Raw genomic sequence first — 22,875 nt, 5'->3', positions numbered from 1 at the left:
AAGAAAATAAAAACAAACAGCTGAACCTAATTTTAATAGTATATTTTAATCAATTATAACCATGATATTATCATTCATGCATGCAATCTATATAAAAATTAATAATGACAGAGTTTAGATTCTGGGCTTTGTTTTTATTGGTTCCACAAATCCAGTTTGCACCTTCCAGCTGTAGCATAATCTCCATTTGTAACTTGAATTTTTTCAGATATATATTCTATGTATTGACATATTATAACGTTCACAGTTGTAACATAAGATTCACATCTCTAAGTTGTTGCGAACATACTTAAAAGATTTCCATTTAAGGATCACGTAGGATGAATAATGAAAAGTTTCTCTTGAGTCTAGAAAGAAAGGAGTCAGTGCGGCCTTACCAAGGGAATCACCCATAGAATAGTGAGCGCAGATGGAGTGTGGGGGGTCTGAGGAGGTGGTGGGACAGAGACGCATAATATAGATGACCTTTTCTCAATGGTTCACCACTACAGAGAAGGAGTTATAGACAGCAATTTCTCTGTGAAATGTGAGGAAAGTTAAGCGACTTTGAATATGTATGAAGGAATAAGGAAAGTGGGGAATATTAAAAACAGGCTCTGTGGAAAATCAAGGAGTAAATTACTGACACATAAAAAGAAAGTAAAATTTCCAGCCTTTATGGATAATTCCCAGTTGAGGTAGGTGATATTGGATATATAGTGGTACCAACATATGTTATGTGCTTTTCTTAGCACTTAACATAAGACCAGCAGCAGGTAAGTCATGGCAGATAACCAGGATCTTCTGGGGTTTGAAGTTTTACAAGACAAATATGAGCAGGAAGAAAGTTTGGATCATTCCAAGGGAATTATTGAGATCATAGCCCATGGAATCCTGGGATGATAGGAATAGGAGAAGAGAAATGAAGATGAGGATGTGGTGATCTGGCATCACTGCCAATCTTGAGGAAAGAGTATCTATTGTATGAGCATTTGAGTAAAATCTGGAAATCAGGAATTGGTGGGGGGTGGATATGTTTTCCGAGTTATTTATTTTTGCACATGACCATTTGGGTTGACGGAAATATCTGGGATGTGGGAGTGAGTCGCTAAGAGTCAGGTAGATAATTTCACTATTAATTTAAGCTCTAAAGGAGCTCTGCATACCAAGTGATCAATGGGAGAAAACATTTGCAAAGCATATTCCTAGCAAAGCACATGTATTTATAGTATATAAAGAGTTCTTACAACCCAATAGTAAGAAGACAAACAACACTTCCTTGCTTACCAGGAGACAGCAGATCAGGCATGTGATGAGCACCATGAATCCTGCCAATCAAATGAGAACGATGGTCTAGAAGGGGAGAGGTGGGCAGACAATTGCTCCTGTGAGCCACCTCCTGTAATTCCCCCAGGGCTGCTGCTGTCCCCTCACTGTGTTGCAACACTCTTTGACATGGGTTGGCCAACTTTCATCATCACCCAAGACCCTGTTTGCATGGTTATCTTTTATGGGTCAGAGCATCAAGATATTCCCTCCCCACCCTGGGCTGGGGCTTCCTTGAGGTTGACCAGAATGCTCAGTCAAGGCACCATTTCTGTTGGGAGAATACCCTGGAAGTGAATGGAATAGAGAATACATGTGTGTTTTACTTTTTTAAATAAAACTTTTCAAACACAGAAAAGTAGAACAATATCAGAAACATCCATCACCTAGATTTAACAATGTATATTTTAGCCAATTAAACCAATATTTCTTCCAATGTGTAAATTATTAACACTTGCCACCCTTGCTTCAATGAAAATGGATATTCTCATTGAAATATTAAAGTCAAGCAGACATCGTGATGTTTCAACCCCATTTCGCACCTCTGAAAAATCAGGGAATTTTGCTACATATTCGAGGCCATTATCGCATGTCAAGAGAGTAACAAATTGAATCAAACTTATACCTCTGGGCACGGAGAACTGAAATTCGGCCTGGCCATCTTATGATGGTCATGGGGAGAATGGGTCATCATAACTGGTAAGCCCATGGGATCTCTCTAAATATGTAAATTCTCACTCAAAAGCTTTCTCCTCTGCATAGAAAAATATTCATCCCCTTCTTTACTGAGTTGTTTTATACTCATTTTTGAGGATTCTCTTATAATGTAATTTCCTCCAAGGAACCTTCTCAGATTACCACTCCCAATCATGGATTGGTTCCCATCACATAATTTATAATTTTCAATCACCTGTCATTGTTGTTACCAACTACAACATAAACTCCAGGAGGGCTTGGACACACAGCACCTGTTGTGCATGGTGGGAGGGTTTCAGGTCCCTGTACTTGTGCAACCTCTCCCCAGCCAATGTGTCGTCCAATGTGGAGTTACAACAAGTGCCTTTTTAAGTTAAAATAAATTTTAATTATGTAAAATTAAAAACCTGGCTCCTCAGTACCATTAGAAATCGGTAACCATAAATCCTAGTCACAATAATGTAACTTAAAGTACTCGATAGCCACAGGTAGTTTGCACTGGACAGCACAGATATAGAACATTTCCATCATTGCAGAAAGCTCGAGTTCATGGTGCTGATCTAGAGCAGGACTTGGCAAACTACAGCCTGTGGGCCAAGTCAGGCTCATTCCTATTTTTATACAGCCTATGGATGTGGAAACAGGTCCACCCTGCCACACTTGTCAATGCTGGTTCACACACAGCTAGAGGCCCTCACTGACCAACTGGCCAAGTGGCTGTCAGTGCAGAGATAAGGAAACAGAGTCCAGAGAGGGGAGGTGACTAGCCTGAGCTCACAGAGCTGTCTAGGAGAAGGCATCTTATATTCCACTGGGTCTCCTTTTCTCTCCCTCAATGGTGGGTAAAGCCTGGGGGCCTATGCCACCTCCCACTAGCCTTAGAAGGTTCCATGCTCTCTCCGCTCCAGTCCTCCAGATTCCCAGGAACAACCCCAGGTATAGAAGTTGGAAGCCTACTCCTCTCGCAGTGACCAGGGAGGCTTCCCATCCACAAAGACACTGATCTTGTCCAGGGTAAGGCTCTGTAGGTGGGTACCATTCTGAGTCAGTCACAGGAATTCCTCACAGATGGCAATTCTGTCTGGTCTCCTCATCAATGGTGAGAACCTACACAGATGGTCCCCCAGTGTGGTTACTGTGGGGACAGAACTAGAAGGGCACAAAGGGTGCATAAGGATGTCTGGAATTCTACCCTGATTCTAGGTCCTGTTCAAGAGAACTTTCCGTAAGGATGTGAACATTTGTCTGCCCTACCCAATACAGTCATTATTAGTCCTATGTTGTTATTGAGCAGTTAAAATGTGCCTACTGGGCGTGAACAAGGAGCTAAATTTCCCAGGCATTTTAATTTAATGTAATTGATTTATAAATAAGTAGTCGCAGGGAAATGTTGGAGAAAGGATTTCTGAAAATACAAAAAAAAAAAGAAAAGACTGGTCAAAATGGTCAAAATCAATATTTTCAGAAGTCTAGAAATTAACCAAAGGCTTACAGCAATTTGAGGACTGTTTTTTTTTTTTAAGAAAAACTTGATTCTTGGAGGAGCGAGTAAGCTCTGTGGCATTATAACTTGCACTATTCCCATCCTGCCCTCACAGTATTCTCAATAACTTTGAAAACCATCAGTCTCAGAACCATGGTAGCTCTGAAAACCAACACCTTAGCAGCCATAATGGATTTGGAACTCTCAAAAGACCCATCCCCACTGAACTGTCACTATTTGACCCGTCTGGTAGCTCCTTGTAAAAGCCTCACTCTCAGGGCTTCCCTTTAGTTGACTCAGAGCTTGCTCAGTGAGGAAAGCTTTTCCCCAGAGCACTCGAAGAAAAAACATCAGTGGTAATTGTTTTACATTTCAGAGGCCTGAGTGAGCTATACCAGTTGAGGCCGGCAAGAGGTGAGCAGAAGCATAAAAGAAAAATTGTGGGAATGAAATGTCCATGGGGGCTTTGGAAAGCTCCAGTGGATTTGTGGTTATCTAGAAGGCTGTAAGTGTGCAGGGCTCTGTGCATAACCAGAAAAGACCTGAGAAGGTCTTAATCACTCACCTTTAGCTGAAAGTTTTTTCTATCTGAAAAATTGATTAACATAATATGCCGTATTAATAGAGTAAAGGACAAATACCACATAATCTCAATACACACATGGAATATAGGTTTCACAAAATACAAATCCCTCAGGATGAAAAAAGAAATCACTCAACACATTAGGAATAGAAAGAAATTTTCTCCGCCTGATAAATATCATCCCTGAAACGCCCACAGCTAACAACATACTCAATGGTGAAAGACGGAAAATTTCCCCCTAAGACCAGGGACAAGAGAGCAATGTCTGCCCTCATCTCATGTGGTAACCACATTGTACTAGAGGTTCTAATGAGGGCAGTTAGGTAAGAAAAAGAAATAAAAGGCATCCAGGTTGGAAAGGAAGGTGTAAAACTATTTCCTTTTGCAGATGACATATCATATATAGAAAATCCTAAGAGATAAGCAGATGAACACACGGTGTGCGAACTCTATCCCAACAGGTGTATAAAGACTTAAATTGCCTCATGTGCTTAGTGGATACGCTACTGAACAGCACGGTTAGGCTGCTGGATCCTAAGTCAACTGGTTCTAGGCCCCCTTCTTCCATGAATCTTGACCAAGGCATGATTCCTACACACTATATTCCATGGCTCCCAGCACTAGGTACCTCCATGACTTCTGAGTTTATGCAGGCTTCCTTGAGGTTCTAAACCTGTTGGGCTCACTGGTTTAGGAAGACGCTGGATTTTAGGTAACAGTTCTATATTCCAAGGATTCTCTTGCATAACAGCTGGAACTGAGAGACTGTGGAATGGGAATTTTTTTTACAGAAGGAGAACTTTCCAGAGTCATTAGGTCCTGAGTTGAAACTCAAGTGAATGCTAAAACTTGACAGTCAGAAAAATAGCTCCTGCCACTGCTGTTTCAGAAGAGCTGGTTGAGCTGAAAGACAGGGCAATATTTCCGAGGTCAGAATCCCAGGCTCCGTGGCCTCTGAGAGTTTTCAGCTACTGAATGAACTTCCCCATTTATTTGTTCTTGTCTCAATGAACACTAGACCAGGTATGTGTACCAAAGGATGTCTTGTTCCAGCCTATGACTTAGCTATGTGTCCCTGGGCCAGCTATTGAAACTCTCAGTGCCTATTTCTTAATTTGTAAAACAGGAATAAGGACGTGTCTTCATGAATTGTTAAGAAAATTCAAACTCTGACCACGCAGTGCCCAAAGGTCAGTCCTTCCATGAGAACAGAGTGACCAAGCAACTCCATTCTCACCGCATCCTCAATACTTCTCTTGTTCTATTGGTGTTTGGTGGTGCTTGGCTGGGTTATGTCCTGGGAATAGAGTAGGTTGGTGACAGTGAAATTCAGCTGGAAATGCTGGGGACTGGGATCGCTTCTTGGCTTGTCTGTCAGTAGATGAAATGGTGCCTCTACTCCTAGAATAAACAGAAAGTATAAAATTCCTCGATCAGGAGAAGATTTTAACAAAGACATCATTCCAAACAGGTCCACTTATTCCTGGCAACATGACCTGAGCTGGGTTTTTAAGGGTGGGCTACAGAAGACCCTTCATCTCCCTGTCCACATTGAACCCATTCATATGTCTACCCGTCCAACTCTCAACCAAGAATTATGAGAATTCACTAGGATGGGGGAAGAGGAGATTGGGCCTCTTGGGGGGCATAGTCAACAAGTGCAGTTGCTGACCACCCCAGTGGGCATCTGTCACATACCTTTTCTGACCTAGGTTCCTAATGGGGCTTTCTGCCTCTGGTCGTCTTCCCCCTCCCAATCCATTCTCCAAACATCACCTAGAAGATGAGCTTTCTAAAGCTGGACTCTGAATGTGTAGTGTCCTCCCGTGAACCATTCCAGTGCCCAAAGACCCTGCCCACATCTTTAGCCTCAACTGTCACCTCTCCTGTGTCAAACTGTATGGTTCAGCCTCACCAAACTTCTAACAGCTTCCCCAAATATGCCCTGATCTTTCTCTCTAGGTTATAGACACATGCAGGACCACTGCCCATCTCTTCCCCCTTTCTAGGTCCTGTTCCCCATCACATCTCTGTTTCCTCATCACTTCCTCAGAAATCTTTTCAAGACATGGCTGTGTGTCCCTCCTTGAGGTTCCCACAGGCTCTAGAAATTCTTTGATTATATTGATCATCAAAATGTACCATCAGTGCCTATTTCCTTCCCTTAAGTATTTATTGAATAAATGAATGAGAATGAAACCTGACTCATAAATAAGGGGTCTAAGAAGTCAACTCAGGACCCTTCACGTTTTGAGTTGGAAAAATTGATGTGTAATAATAACCATTCCCTTGGGTGCAGTTGCTTGATGTCGTCTTCCTGGCTCCTGTTGGATGGCACACTTCCATGGGTATCTAGACAGACTCCCTTTCACCTCCAGAGCCTCCATCCCTTTACATTGCTACTGAGAAAACCCATCCTTCCTCACAGCCCTATCTCTTCAAGCCATGAAACCAGACCCCATCTTGCACCTGTCACATGCACATCAACCACCAGTTAAGTTGCACCCAGGAAGTGGGATGAGGCATTCAGGATGTTGTCTAAAAGCACTTGCTTCACCATGAGGTGGTCCAGATTGGAGGAGAACAGTGCCTGGATGGTGGCCAACATGTAGTCCAAACTAGAGACAGAGACCAAGGGAACTCCTGAGATCCTGCTTTATACAGCCAGAGACCTAGGGACAAGCAGTGCGGGGTTATCTGGCTGTCTCTTCTCCCAGGCTAGGAAAGAGACCCTGACCAGAAAGAAAAGGCTTCCTGGAGTTGGGAATAGAAGCAATAACAGTGACAATAATGAACACCTACTGAGCACTTCTGCGAAGTGACTTACACATTCCCTCACCATTACCGTGGTGGAAAGTATTATTATAATTATCCCCATGTTAAAGACAAAGGAACTGAAGTTTAGAAAGATGCAAAGATAGCACTGTGTCCCATGATCCCCCTCTTCCCCTGTGTGGATGTCCTAGTTTCTCCACCCATCCCTCAGAGACCTGGATTCAAACCCATGTGCACTTCTTGGCCTGTTTGCTTCACTTCTCTGAGCCTCAGTTGCCCCATCTGAACAACAGGAATGATCATTTTATCCACCTCATGGAGGCTTCTACGGGATTTAAATGAGGTGATCATGAATGAAAGTGTTCAGCAGGGAGCTTGGCCATGGTCAATGTCATTATTGGGCTGATATTTGCCAAAAGTGCCAGGAAGAGTTGGAGGAGGTGGATGTTGGGGCTTTATGCTTTTCCCTTCCCTGAGACCCATGGAAGGAGATGGCAGGATTAGGGATGTAGGGGAGAATGGGAAGCATGTCAGTGACTTCCAGATCAAGGATGAGCCACAGGAGCTCATCAGAGACACCAGCCACCGGCTCAGCCAATGTTTCCAATGTCTTCAACTTACATCAAGTCAGGGAGTGTGATACTTCCAGCTTTGCTTTTTGTTCTCAGGATTCCCTTGGCTGTTTGGAGTCTTGTTGTGCCATATAAATTTTAGGATTGTTTGTTCTATTTCTGTGACAAGTGTCATTGGAACTATGATGGAGATGGCATTGAATCTGTAGATTGCTTTAGGGAGTATGGACATTCTAGCTGTGTTAATTCTCCCAATCCAAGAGCACGGAATACCATTCCATTTCTTTGTGTCTTCTTCTATTTCTTTGAACAATGTTTTATCATTTTCAGTATAAAAGTCTTTTACCTCTTTGGTTCAGTTTCCTCCCAGGTATTTTATTCTTTCTGCTTCAATTGTAAATGGGATTTATTTCTTAATTTCTCTTTCTGCTACTTCCCTGTTAGTGTATAAAAACGCAACTGATTTCTGCATGTTAACTTTATATCCTACAACTTTACCATATTCATTTCTTATTTATTTATTTATTTATTTGTTTTATTCATTCATTCATTCATTATTGTGGTAACATTGGTTTACACCGTTATGTAAATTGGAGGTGTAAACCAGTATATTTCGATTTCTGTGTAGAGTATATCATGCTCACCACCCAAAGGCCAATTACAATCCATTGCCATACACATGTGCCTCATCACTCCCTTCATCATCCTCCCTCCCTCCTTACCCTCTGGTGACCACCAATCCAATCTCTGTCTCTATGTGTTTGTTTATTGTTGTTTTTTACTTATGAATGAGATCATACAATATTTGGCTTCCACACTATGACTTATTTCACTTAGCACAGTGGACCCTCAAGTTCCATCCATGTTGTCACAAATGACCAGATTTCATCCTTTTTTATGGTGAACAGTATTCCATTGTGTATATACACCACATCTCCTTTTTTCTATTTTAAAGATTTTATTTTTCCTTTTTCTCCCCAAAGCCCCCAGGTACATAGTTGTGCATTTTTAGTTGTGTGTCCGTCTAGTTGTATATCACATCTTCTTTACCAATTGGCCCTTGATGGGAACCTTGTTTGCTTCAAAGTCTTGGCTATTGTGAATGATGCTACCATGAACATAGGGGCGCATATATATTTACATGTTCATGTTTTCAGCTTCTTTGGGTAAATACCCTTCATTGGAATAGCTGGATTGTATGGTAGTTCTACTCATAATTATTTTGAGGAATCTCCAAAGTTTTTCCATAGTGGCTGCACCGATTTGCACTCCCACCAGCTGTGTATGAGAGTTCTCTATTCTCCACATCTTCTCCAACACTTATTTCCTGTCTTGCTAATTATAGCCATTCTGACGGGCATGAGGTGATATCTCATTGTAGTTTTCATTTGCATTTCCCTGATAATTAGTCATGTTGAACATCTTTTCATGTGCCTGTTGGCCATGAGTATATCTTCTTTGGAGAAATGTCTTTTGCCCATTGTTTTATTGGGCTTTTCAATTTTTTCTAGTTGATATGTATGAGCTCTTTATAGATTTTGGATATTAACCTCTTATTGGATATATGGCTTGCCAATATATTCTACAGATTGTTAGGTGGTCTTTTTGTTTTGTTGGTGGTTTCCTTTGCTGTGCAGAAGCTTTTTAGTTTGATGTAGTCCCATCTGTTTATTTTTTCTTTTATTGTTTCTCTTACCCGGTCAGACATGGTACTTGAAAATATACTACCAAGTCCGATGTCAAATACGGTACTGCTTTTATTTTCTCCTAGAATTTTCATGATTTCAGGTCTTACATTCAAGTCTATAATCCATTTTAAGTTAATTTTTGTGTACGGTGTGAGACAATGGTCTACTTTCATTCTTTTGCGTGTGGCTGTCCAGTTTTCCCACACCATTTATTGAAGAGGCTTTCCTTTGTCCATTGTATGTTCTTTGCTCCCTTGTCAAAAACTAGCTGTCCATAGATGTGTGGGTTTATTTCTGCCCTCGTGATTCTGCTCCATTGATCTGTGTGTCTGTTTTTGTGCCAGCACAGTGCTGTTTTGATTACTATAGCTCTGTAGTATATTTTGTAATCAGGGAGTGTGATATCTCCAGCTTTGTTCTTTTTTCTCAGGATTCCTTTGGCTCTTTGGGGTCTCTTGTTGTGCCATATAAATTTTAGGACTCTTTGTTCTATTTCCGTGACAAATGTCATTGGAACTTTGGTAGGGATTGCATTGAACCTGTAGATGGCTTTAAGAAGTATGGACATTTTAACTATGTTAATTCTTCCAATCCACGAGCGTGGAATATCATTCCATTTCTTTGCGTCTTCCATTTGTTTCAACAATGTTTTACCATTTTGAGTGCAAAGTTCTTTCACCTCATCGGAGAAGTTTCTTCCCAGGTGGCTTATTCTTTTTGCTGCAATTGTAAATGGGGCTGCATTTGCAATTTCTCTTTCAGCAAATTCCTTGTTATTGGATAGAAACCGAACATATGTCTTCATGTTGATTTGTATCCTGCAACTTTATCATATTCATTCCTTTATTATTTATTTATTTATTTGTTGCAGTAACATTGGTTTATAACATTATGTAAATTTCAAGTGTACATGATTATCCTTCAATTTTGGTGTAGGTTACATCATATTCACCACCCAAAGGCTAATTGCAATGAATCACTATACCCATGTGTGTAATTACCCCATTTACCCTCCTGCCTCCCTCCTAACCTCTGGTAACCACCAATCCAATCTCTGTCTCTATGTCTTTGTTCTCATTTTTATCTTCTATATAGGAATGAGATCATACGGTATTTGAGTTTCTCACTGTGACTTATTTCACTTAGCATAATACCCTCACGTTCCATCCATGTTGTCACAAATTGCCAGATTTTATTCTCTTTCATGACTGAGTAGTATTCCATTGTGTATATATACCACATCTTCTTTATCCATTCATCTCTTTTTTTCTTTTGAGGAAGATTAGCCCTGAGCTAACATCTGCCACCAATCCTCCTCTTTTTGCTAGGAAGACTTGCCCTGAACTAACATCCATCCACATCTTCCTCTACTTTGTATGTGGGATGCATACCATAGCATGGCTTGCCAAGCAGTGCCATGTCAACACCTGGGATCCTATCGGGTGAACCCCAGGCCACCAAAACAGAACTTGTGAACTTAAGTGCTGTGCCACTGGGCTGTTCCCCATTCATCTCTTAATGAGCACCTAAATGTTTCCAAGTTTTGGCTACTCTGAATGAAGCTGCCATGAACATAAGGGTGAATATGTCTTTACCTACTCATGTTTTCATGTTCTTTGCAAAAATACCCAGCAGTGGACTAGCTGGATCATACTGAACTACTATACTTAAATTTTGAGGAATCTCTATAGTGTTTTCCATAGTGGCTGCACTCCCACCAGCTGGATATGAGAGTTCCCTTTTCTCCAGATCCTCCCCAATACTTCTTATTTCCTTTTTTGTTAATTATAGCCATTCTGATGGGAGTAGGTTGATACCTCATGATAGTTTTCATTTGCATTTCGCTGATAATTAGTGATGTTGAACATCTTTTCTTGTGCTTGCTGGCCATCTGTATATCTTCATTGGGGAAATGTCTTTTACCCATGCTTGAGTTGGGTTTTTAGTTTATTTGCTGTTGAGATGTATGATTTCTTTATATATTTTGGATATTAACTGCTCATACCGTATATGTGATAAGCATGAGTTTGAAAATATCTTCTCCCAATTTTCAGGTTGACTTTTCATTTTGTTGATGGTTTCCTTTGCTGTACAGAAGCTTTTTCATTTGATGTACTCTCATTTGTTTATTTTTTCTTTTATTTCCCTTGCCCGGTCAGACATGGTATTTGAAAATACACTGCTAAGACTGATGTTGAAGAGGATAGTGCCTATGTTTTCCTCTGGAAGTGTTATGGTTTCAGGTCTTACATTCAAGTCCTTTAATCAGTTTTGAGTTAATTTTTGTGTATGATGTAAGATAATGGCCTTTCATCCTTTTGCAGCTGGCTGTCCAGTTTTCCCCATACCATTGATTGAAGAGGCTTTCCTTTGTCCATTGTCTGTTCTTAGCTCCTTAGTTAAGAATTAGCTGTCCATAGATATGTGGGTTTATTTACCTTGCTCTCAATTCTGCTCCATTGATCTGTGTGTCTGTTTTTGTGCCACTACAGTGCTGTTTTGATTACTATAGCTTTGTAGTATATTTTGAAATCAGGGAGTGTGGTACCTCCAGCTTTGTTATTTTATTCTCAGGATTCCCTGTTTTACCAAACCAATGTGGGTTTGTTCCTGGTGAGTTAAATCAGGCTCTCCATCAGAAGTAGTTATCTCACAAAATAAGGTACATTTGCAGCAAATAGGAGACTATGAGGAATCATCTCCCAAGTCATGGTCTCCCTGAACAAAGGGAAGAAGGGACATTTATTTCAGATAAGGAATGAATAGTTAAAAGGGAGAGATGGGTATTTCCTTGCACAGGCTCAGTTTGAAAACATGCTTCCACACACACTGTAGGTTATGGTAATAAGGCCTAAGCTCCTCCTGGAGAGATTTTAGCGTTAAAAATAAGGCAAAAGTCATAGGCATTGCTCTTGTGATGAGGCTTGGTCTGATTCAGGGAGCTTGGTGATTGCATCTCCTAAACATAAGGAAAAGTAACAACTTGGAGAAACAGTTAAAATATCCATACCCACCCTTGAGTTTCTCAGGGTAACTAGTCGGTGACAAAAATCCCTCCTCTGGTTTTATCCTGCGCCTTGTTCTTGAGGGGCACAGGTCGAAGGTCCATGTTCTGTGACTGCTGAGCATGGGCATTGTCATAGGGACCAGAAGAGGAGCTGAATTTCCAGCTACTCTCAAATAGGTTTGTGGTTCACCACAGGTATGGACCCGAGCTGTTCATAACAACCATCTGTAATTTTATACCCTCAATGTGTTTAGTATATGTTTAGGATCTGGGCATACTTGCCCCCAATTCCACCAGCTCTTTATAGTCTGGTTATTGGGTTGTCTATCCTTCTCTGATGGACCTAGTCTTGCTTCCCAGGAACATGCCACCCCCTTAGAAGCATACATCCCTAATTGGTGTGTGGTTGGTTAGGATCCAGGGAAGAGCCTGGGGTGAATAGGGAGTCATTACTAATCTGTATAGTGTCACCAAAACGAGAGTTTCAAAACAGAGAGGGGTTTCCAGGAAAACTCCGAGTCATCAAGTGTCTGTGATGACCTCTCTTGGTGTTCAGGCGTGGGCGCCTTTTTAACTCCTGTGTGGTGGATCCAAGGGGCGACTCCTTAGTTTGGGGAAGAGTGTGTGGTTAGTAACACCAAGCAAGACTCTACCCAAATAAGATTTAGTTCATCTTGGGACAACCCACTGTTTTAAGGAAGACCCAATCTCCTGGCTCATATGGGTGGAGTTTGACCTCCATGGACAAGGGAAGTCAGAAGTTTCCATATTTATTGAGTACTTCTACCACCTGCTTCAGTTTGGTTATGTGTTTGATTGCCATGGAAACCTCTTTGTCTGGGTTTGTAGCGAATCTGAGTCTTTAGGGAACAGCCTCCCATGGGTGATTTCCAAGGAGCTAAGCTTCAGTTTGCCTTTTGAAACTGCCCTTATCTGAGTGAGGGCTATTAGCAGTAATTTAGCCTATTATCCTGCATCTCTTGGCCCAGTTTTTCTAATGTTTTCTTAAAAGTTTGATTGGCGTACTCAGTTTTTCCAGAAGTTGTGGTCTCTTTGCAGCATGTAGCCCTGCATTTAATTTTCAAAAGTCTGGCTACTTTGGAGGTTATTTTTGATATAAAAGTTGGCCTGCTGTCACTCTGAATTGATCTAGGTGACACCAAATGGACAATAATTTCTTTTAACACTTTTATTACCACATTCACACTTTTTTACCTACAAGGAGGGGCTTCAATGCATCCAGTAAATTTATCCACAAACACCAAGAGGAATTTGTACCCTCCAGGGGCCATGGACATAACAGTAAAATCAACCTGCCAGTCTTCCTCCACTAAAGTTCCCTGAATTTGCATTGCTTTGGCCAGGGGAGGTACAGGAGGTCTGGTCTATGCATTATTCTTCTGGCAATAAATGCACTGTCCAGTTATTGTTTTCAATAAGTTCTTTCATACCTGGGGTGCTTATGACCTTTGTCAGCCATAGGTATATAAGGTTTCTTTTCCATGATGGCTAGAATCATGAGCACTCTTAAGGAGCCCCCAAGCTGTTTGGGCACCCAAATCTCCCCTCATGGGTTCATCATCCAGCTCATGACTATTGGGGACCACTGGTAACCCTGTGTAGTGGTTTCCCTTACTTCGTCAGGGGAATTTACACTGGTGTAAATTCATAGAAGGGTAGAGTGGGAATTAATTATAATTGGAGAAGCTCTCCTGATATAGCACCCCTTTTTGCAGCTGCATCTGCCAAATCATTCTTTTATATGCTCTGATTCCCTACTTTGATGGCCTTTACAATGGCCACCACTAGTTCTTTGGGGCTGTGCACCAGAGGATCTCTGGCTCACGTCTGATATCTTTTACTGCTGCCATTACAAAGTCCTCTTTCTTTCCAAATGGCTCCATGAGAATGAATTACACAGAAAGCATATTTAGGGCCTGTGTATATTGTTATTGTTTTTTCTATTCCCAATTCCAAAGCTCTGATTGATGCAATTATTTCTGCCTTTTGGGCCCAGGTGACCGGTGTCAGCCCTTTGGCTTCTATGGTTGCATGCAGAGACACTACTGCATAACCTGCTCTTCCTTGTCTGTTACCCATGAAGGTGCTCCCATCTACAAATCATACTTCCTCTGCATTAGGCGATGGTTCACCCTGGAGATCTCTGTGGCTAGAGTAAACCTGATCAATCACTTCTGGGCAAGCATGGGTAATAGGCCCCTTGGAATCAGGGAGCAGGGTAGCTTGGTTTAAGGTATGACAAGGTTTTAAGAAATCCGAGGGAAACCTAACAGCATAGCTTGATATTGTAGTATTCTATTCTTGGATAGCCAGAGATGTCCTTTAGTCTCTAGTGACAAATAAAAATGGCAAGCAATAGGATATATTGGAGTATATGAGGAAGCCATTGTCGACGAAAATAATCCATAACCAATCTGCAAATGAAAATTTGGGTGAGTTTATTCTGAGCTGAAATCTGAGGATTATAACCCGGGAGAGTCTTTCCACAAAGGAACAGAGCACTCCAAAGAAGTGGGGGTACATAGGGCGGTTATATACCCTCAAAGAGGGTGTTTCACATATGATTGAAATGTCCCTCCCACAATAGTCACAAGATTGCCCAGTCGGCATAGCACTTGATGGACACAGCAGGTAGTGGGTCTGCTATCTTGGTGGGCATAGCAGGAGGCAAGTCTATTGTCTCCAGCTGGGTGGTCACAGGTGAGCGCAGCAATCAGCTTCTAGCCTAAGGAAAGATACTTAGTCCTTAAGGAGATGCCAACATTGGGAGGGGGAGGGAAGTTGCACCTTTACCTGAAGGGCCTTTGTTCTTGCCATAGGGAATCTCTAAAGCAGATATACAATGCATGCTCAATGGCCCCAGTCAGGCCCTTTTGGAAAGACAAGGTCAGGCCGAATTAGGTTTATATCAAATGGCTTCCTCATATTCTCCAATATATCCTATTGCTTGCCATTCAGTCGCTGTGCTGACAGAGCAGCCTCGTGGCTATTGTAAAAGGGACATTTCAATCATATACAAAACATACTCTTTGAGGGTATATAACCACGCTGTATACCCCCACTTCTTTGGAGTGCTCTGTTCCTTTGTGGAAAGACTCTCCCGGGTTATAATCCCCAGATTTAAGCTCAGAATAAACTCACCCAAATTTTCATTTACAGATTGTTTATGGATTATTTTCATGGACACTAGTAGGCTAGAGACTTGATGGGGGTTCCACATCAGTCAAAGTTTGCCCCATCATCACTTTTTCTGCATTCTTGATTAATAGGCAGGTGGCAGCTACAATTCTCAAGCATGGGAGTCATCATTTTACCACAGTAATAGGCTACCACCCTTTTAGGGGTTCTCAGCATTTGGGTTAGCACTCCTGTAGCTTCTCCCTATCCGTCACAGATACATAGGTCAAATGTTTTGCTCAGGTCTGGTAAGGCCAGTGTAGGTGCTTCCATTAGCAAGTTTTAAGCTTATTGAAAGTTTGGTGACATAGCTTATCCCATTCAAAGGGGTCTATTTCTGGCCCTGGTAGTTTATCCTAGAGAGGCTTAGCAATTAATCCAAAGTTAGGGATCTAAATGCAGCAAAAGCCAGCCATCCCCAAAATCCTCAGAGCTGCCTATAAGTTTTTGGTGAAGCAAGTTGACATATTACCATTTTCCTCTCTAGGGGAAGGCTGTGTTGTCCCCTTGAAATAATGAACCCCGAGTACTTTACAGTCTCTTTAGATATTTGTGCCTTCCCTTTAGACACTTTATATCCCTTACTGGCTAAGAAGTTTAACATTTAACTCAATTTTGACACTACCTGGGGATAGAATCAGATCCCACAGGTTAAGAGTTCAGTCTCGCAGGATTACCCTTTGCCTCCCATTTTAGATGCCGATTGCAAGTTCAGGTTGTCACCTGTGCTTCTGACCAACCAGCCACAGAGCAGATGTTCCCACAGACCCCTCGTTGGGTTTGATTACTTTGATAGAGCAGCTCACAGAGCTCACAAAAACATTTTATTTAGCAGCCAGATAGAAGAGATGCATAGCGTAAAATACATGGGGCAGGAATGTGGAGCTCCCAGACCCTCTCTGGGCATGCCACTCTCCCCAAATCTCCCTGGGTGTTTACCAACCCAGTAGTTCTCTGAAGCCCATCCCTTTGCGTTTTAATGGAACCCCCCCCCCAACATAGGCACAGTTGATTACGTCATTGGCCTTTGGCAATGGAACTCAATCTTCAGCCTCTCTCCTCACCCTGGACTTGTGGAGAGGGGGATTGGGCTGAAAATTCCAACCCAGAATCACACAATAGGTTTCCCTATTTTCCCACACACCAGTCCTCACCCTTAGGGGTTTTCCAAATGTCATCTTATTAGCATAAATGCAGGTGTGGTTGAAAGGGCCTTGTTAGGAATAACAAAAGACACCTCTTTCCCCTTTATTGCTCTGGAGTTATTTCAGGAACTGAGGACTAAAGTAATTATTATAACAAAATATGCCTCTATGGCTCTTATATGGGAAATTACAAAAGTTTTTGGAGTTCTGTGCCAGAAACAAAATGAAGATGTTTATTATTATAAATCCAGTACTGTACAGCATTGACAGCACTACAGTCTTGAACAAATCTACATTCCCCAATTCTAAAAACGTATTGATTATAAGAAAGATTCATCTTTATGGCTTCTGGCTTCGAGGGGTATTGTTTGACCCGGGGCCAGCAATCTACCTGCTTCAGTTTTACCTTTACTGATATGGCACTGGCTGCTCACTCCACCTGTCCTTGTGCCTATAATTCTGAGTTAGCTCAACTTAAAACATTTAGGGGAATCTCTTCCTTCTCAGGTGCTGGTGTATCCTGTAATAGGGACATAAGCTCAACTCCCCCTTTTTGGGTCTTGGATCTCTACTTTATCTTTTTCCCAGCTTATTGAGGCCCCTAACTTAGCTAGCCTGTCCCTCCCTAGAGGGGGAACAGGGCATTCTGGTACATACAGAAAGAAACACTTAAGTATTTTGTATCCTGTTTCATAGGTCAAGGGGCTCCAGAAAACTTTTGGTCTCTCTGATGCGGGGTTGGTGAGCCGAGGAGTCGAAAGAAAGATTTATTGGACTCTCAAGATCTGGCAGTAGTGCTCTTTTATTTAGAGAATAGTGTGGAATAGCATGGGGACAGGATCCATGGGCAGTCAGAGCTGCTGCTGCCAGCATGGGGACAGGACCTATGGGCAGTCGGAGCTGCTGCGTGGGGACAGGGCCCACGGGCAGGAGGAGCTGCTGCTGCCCTGAGTTGAGGGTTGAGGCTAATTTTATAAGGCATGGGTACATGACTTATTTTTACTGGAAAAAGAAAAGATGATGTGAAAAGTCATTAAATGATTTCAGTGCAGATGGGGTCTGGTTATTGTGCGGTCATATAACTTTAGATACGAATCTGTCCATATAGATCAGTATGTAGGTGAGGATGCCCTGGGCTTCTCTCCCTGGGGCAGCCCTAATTCATACCATAAAAAAATCCACCGGGTCATATAGTTTGGCATGTAGGCCAGGTCACCTTGGGCTTTGCTACCTGGGGCAGACTTAATCCACATCATCTCCTTTGCCTGATACTCCTTTGATGCTACATCTTTTTCTTTTTGAAAGGTTTCTCTTTTTGGTATTCAGCACCGAGAATGTGGCTCCAGTATCGAGCAAAAATTTTAACATGTTCTCCTCCTACTGCCAAGGTCACCCAAGGCTCCTAGAGCCAACTGGGGAGCCCCATGGCCCTATTGATGTGGGGATGGCGAGCTGAAGAGTCAAAACAAAGATTTCTTGGACTCTCAAGGTCTGGCAGTGGTGCTCTTTGATTTAGAGAATAGTACGGAACAGCATGGGGACAGGACCCATGGGCAGTAAAGAGCTGCTGCCTGGGGACAGGACCCATGGGCAGTGAAGAGCTGCTGCCGCTGCTGCATGGGGGCAGGACCCATGGGCAGTGAAGAGCTGCAGGCATGGGGACAGGACCCATGGGCAGTCAGAGCTCCTGCTACTGTGCAGTTGTATAACCTAGATATGAATATGGTCATATAGATCGGCATGTAGGTGAGGATGCCTTGGGCTTCTCTCCCTGGGGAAGCCCTAATTCATACCATAAAAATCCACCAGGTCATATAGTTCGGCATGTAGGCCAGGTCACCTCTGGCTTCTCTACCTGGGGCAGCCTTAATCCACATCAAGAGGAGTGTTCCCCAGTAACGTCCGTGGTCTCAAATCCAGACCTGGGAACATGGGGATTTAGTCCTGTGGGTGTGGTAGTGATGAGGATTTTTAGGCTGGTTAATTTTAAAATGGTTTATGATGAGGATTTTTAGCCTGGTTAATTTGAAAACTACAGATGAGAAGCGGACTCTGAGGAGTAGAATTTTCTTGTCCCTGTGTTGGGAAACATTTACATTTCTAAGGGAAACCTCTATCTGTAAAGATGCCTCCCTCTCTGTGCCAGGAAGAAGGGGGATGGCCTTATCTCTAGAAACTCCTAATCAATGCCAGAGGCAAGGACTTAAGTAGTTTACTGTCTGACAACCTTATGTAACTGACACCCCCCAAATCCTCCTTTGTCTTTAGCTGAGGATAATATTCAAGTGGTGACTTCTGCCATTTACTCAATCCGGTTTGATTCTTATCTAAAAGTTGTGGGACCGCCAAATGGCCGGACCCTACGGGCACTGATACCATTTTAACTTTTTTGCATATTCTTTGTCTTGTAAAGAGATAACTCACATACATATGCCTCAAATTTAGCTCTAACCCTCAACTTGGGGCAGCAGAAGCTCTGACTGCCCATGGGTCCTGTCCCCATGCTATTCTATTCTCTAAATAAAAGAGCACTACTGCCAGATCTTAAGAATCCAAGAAATCTTTCTTTCGACTCCTGGCTCACCAACCCCACATCATTTCTGGTGGCCCATACGGGGAACTTGCTTCATCGGCTTGTGAGCTCGAGTTCTGGTAAGTGCCCTTTTTCCTTGTGCCTTTCTCTTTTTCGAGGATGGAGGGGGGATTTTTCAAGGTAATGGACCCATTTCTTTCATCTCTCTTGGAGTTACAATGGCCATTTTCGCCTCCTTTTGAGCTTTGCAACCAGGAAACAAAGAAATCTTTAAAGAGTCAAAGGCTCCACCCCTGGGAGCCCCAACTTTGGGTTTTTGGGCCTGATCACCCCAGCAAGCCTAAGTGAGGTGCACTCTCTTGACGGTTGACTGATTGAGTATTTTAGTCACCTACTGAGTCAGTTATGAGGGTATACACCTGTGATTTATTCTGTGAACTGTCGTGCTAGGGTAGTGTGCCCCAGCACGGGAACTGTTGTGTGACTCTTATCTTGATAACCCTCTGGAAGAGGCCATGAGGGCGAGGTCTGATCTTTTCTTTTCCTTTCTTTGTCTGTTTCGTTCATCACCTCCTTTGTTGTCACCAGGTCAAGTTTAAGTTCACGCTGGACCTGAGCAGAACCTTGACTTTCTGTAAAATTGAAAAACTAAGTCTTTTGCCAGGGATTTAACTCTCAACCATGGCGCTGGGAGCCCCGGCCTCCAGCCAGTTCCAGGCCTTTGTCTCCTGCTTCCCTACCTCAACTGTGCTGGCTTGGAGACAAAGTGTCCAGGCTGAGCGAGACTTGACTAAATCTTATAACTATGTCAACACCCGCAATTGGCGTCTGCACCCTTTCTCCAGCTGCTGTCAGTCAGACACACTGGCTTTACTGCCACGGGGAAGGCCCCTAAGCATCCCCAGAGACCCACCCTGCGGATGCATTCTAACTCCATCTGGGAGAAAATTTGAGGGGTTTCTCTGTGCCTTTGTGATGCAGTTGGACAGGTAGATCAACCTGGAATGTAATTTGAGCTACAACCCCGTTTCTGAGAAATCAAGAGCTCTGTTTAATTGGCTTAAAGTAAGTGCTTACATAAATTCTAAATGTAGTAGAAATTAATCCAATGTCTTTCAAATTAACGTGATGTGAATTAACCTTTGGTAAATGAAAGCTTGTTTAAGTTTGTTGGCTTGATTGAAAATAGTCTTGTCAGAGTTGTCTGTATTTGCATATGAATGCAGGCATGCAGCCTGGGTTTACTAGTCAAATAAGTTCATGTTGTCTGTTAAATTTGTCAGCAAAATAATAGGTTTAAATGATGACCAGTTTTGTCTAATGTCTCATGAGGTTTTCGTAGGTAATCTGAACATAAGTGTTGGAAACAAATGGTTTAAATAGATAAAAGTGGGTACAATAACTGTTTTATGGTCTGTATACTTGAAAAAAAATCACCTTCGAAATTCTTTTTGGTAACAATCTTGAGTTTTTCCAAGTTAAGTTGAATGATAAAAATCTGAGAATCTGGGTCATTTTTTGGATTGAATAGAACACTGAAACATTATTGCTAAACGTACCTAAGTTATTTACTTTTGGCTTCTTATTGTAAAGAGGCTAAAAGCATTTGGGTCTATTAAAAAGTATGCCTTGTGTTTTATTGTGAAGTGGCATGTTTCTAGAAATTATGAAGTGTTTAGAATGCCAGTATAAAAGACAATTCATAATTGCTTACCTTTTAGTGTTTACTATGGTCTGTTAAGGGTTAAAAGTTATTAACCTATATAATTAAATCTACTGGAAATTAATAAGGAAAACAGCTCTGTATTCAAGGAAAGTTAAAATGTATGTTTCCAGTAAAGAGGGTATAAAGAATGGAAGTATTTTTGTTTGATGGGTTAAGAAAGATAAATTTGTCCTAATGCACTAGAAAGGAAAAAAGAAAGACTTTGGGACATATTCTGAGGGCAAAAAGAAAGTTGTAGAAGGTTTGTGAAGGAGAAATTCTGAAAGGAGTTTTATGCCTGGTCAAGTTGGCTAAGATTAAAGTAAATCCAATTAAGTGAATGAGTTTTAATATGAAAAAGTAAACTGGTACAGAAATTAAAATTTGGTTTTCTCGAAGGATAATTTTCTTGAACTTTTGGTCTGCTTTTGATAAAGAGGTTATAAAAGGTGTTCCTTTGAGTAAGACAAATCTGTTCTGTTAAAATAATGACTGAGGTCACTCTTAAGATTTTTGATTGTTTCTGTTGTCACTTTAAATGGATACCTGAGCATTGTCTGACAGTGAGCATTGTTTGAACAAGTGTTTTAAAGTCTTTTGGTTTTTTTGACAAGCTTCTCATCAAAAATATTCAAATACTGAATAAAGGCTTTCCTTTGACCTGGATGAAGGAAGAGAATTTCTCTGGGGATATTCAGAGAGCCCCTGGGACTTCACAGAGGTATTTGCTCTATCTTCCTATAAGGTGGAAGATTCTAAACTAATTGGGCTTATTTGGTATGTCAAACTACATGGGAAGTACTGTCAAATAAACAATGATAAATTTTCTTAGGTGGTATTCCATTGTGTATGTACACCACATCTTCTTTATCCATTCATTCCTTCATGGGCACCCAGTTTGCTTCCAAGTTTCGGCTATGCTCAATGATGCTATCATGAACATAGGGGTGCATATATATTTACATATTAATGTTTTCATGTTCTTTGCATAAATACCTAGCAGTGCAATTGCTGGATCGTACTGTAGTACTATGCTTAATTTTTTTAGGAATCTCCATACTGTTTCCCATAATGGCTTCTCCAGTTTGCAATCCCAGCAGCTGTGTATGAGAGTTCCCTTTTTTCCACATCCTCTCCAACACTTATTTCATTTCTTGTTAATTATAGCTATTCTGATGGGTGTGAGGTGATATCTCATTATTGTTTTCATTTGCATTTCCCTGACAATTGGCAATGTTGGACATCTTTTGATGTGCCCATTGGCCTTCTGTGGAGAACTGTCTTTTGACCATTTTTATTTTTGTTTTTGAGGAAGATTAGCCCTGAGCTAACATCTACTGCCAATCCTCCTCTTTTTGCTGAGAGATACTGGCCCTGAGCAAACATCTGTTCCCATCTTCCTCTACTTTATATGTGAGACGCCTGCCACAGTGTGGCTTGACGAGTGGTGCATATGTCTGCACCCAGGATCCTAGCTGGCAAACCCCAGGCGACTGAGGTGAAATGTGCCAACTTAACCACTGTGGCACTGGGCCTGCCCCTCTTTTGCCAATTTTTTTACATCGGGTCTTTAATTTTTTGCTTATCATATTTGAGTTCTTTATATATTTTGGATAGTAACTGCTTATCAGATATATTATTTGCAAATATATTCTCCCCATTGTTATGTTGTCTTTTCATTTTATTGATGGTTCCCTTTGCTGTGCAGAAGCTTTTTAGTTTGATATAGTCCCATTTATTGATTTTTTTCTATTGCTTCCCTTGCCCAGTCAGGCATGGTACTTGAAAATATACTGCTAAGACCCATGTCGAAGAGCATAGTGTCAATGTTTTCCTCTTGTAGGTTAATGGTCTAGGGCTGATTGGTATTAGATTCAAGTCTTTAATACATGTTGAGTTAATTTTTGGGTGTGGTGTAAGATACTGGTCTACTTTCATTCTCTTGTATGTGGCTGTCCAGTTTTCCCAACACCATTTGTTGAAGAGACTTTCCCTTGTCTGTTGTATGTTCTTTGCTCCCTTGTCAAAAACTAGCTGTCCATAGATGTGTGGGCTTATTTCTGGGTCTCAATTCTATTTCTTTGGTCTGTGTGTCTGCTTTTGTGCCAGTACCATGCTGTATGGTTTACTATAACTTTGTAGTATACTTTGAATTCAGGGAGTGTGATACCTCCAGCTTTGTTCT

Source organism: Equus caballus, chromosome X, assembly GCF_041296265.1.
Source record: "Equus caballus isolate H_3958 breed thoroughbred chromosome X, TB-T2T, whole genome shotgun sequence".
In the NCBI taxonomy this organism is placed as follows: Eukaryota; Metazoa; Chordata; class Mammalia; order Perissodactyla; family Equidae; genus Equus; species Equus caballus.
The sequence above is the reverse complement of the archived record's forward strand: the minus strand, read 5'-3'. Positions refer to the sequence as shown.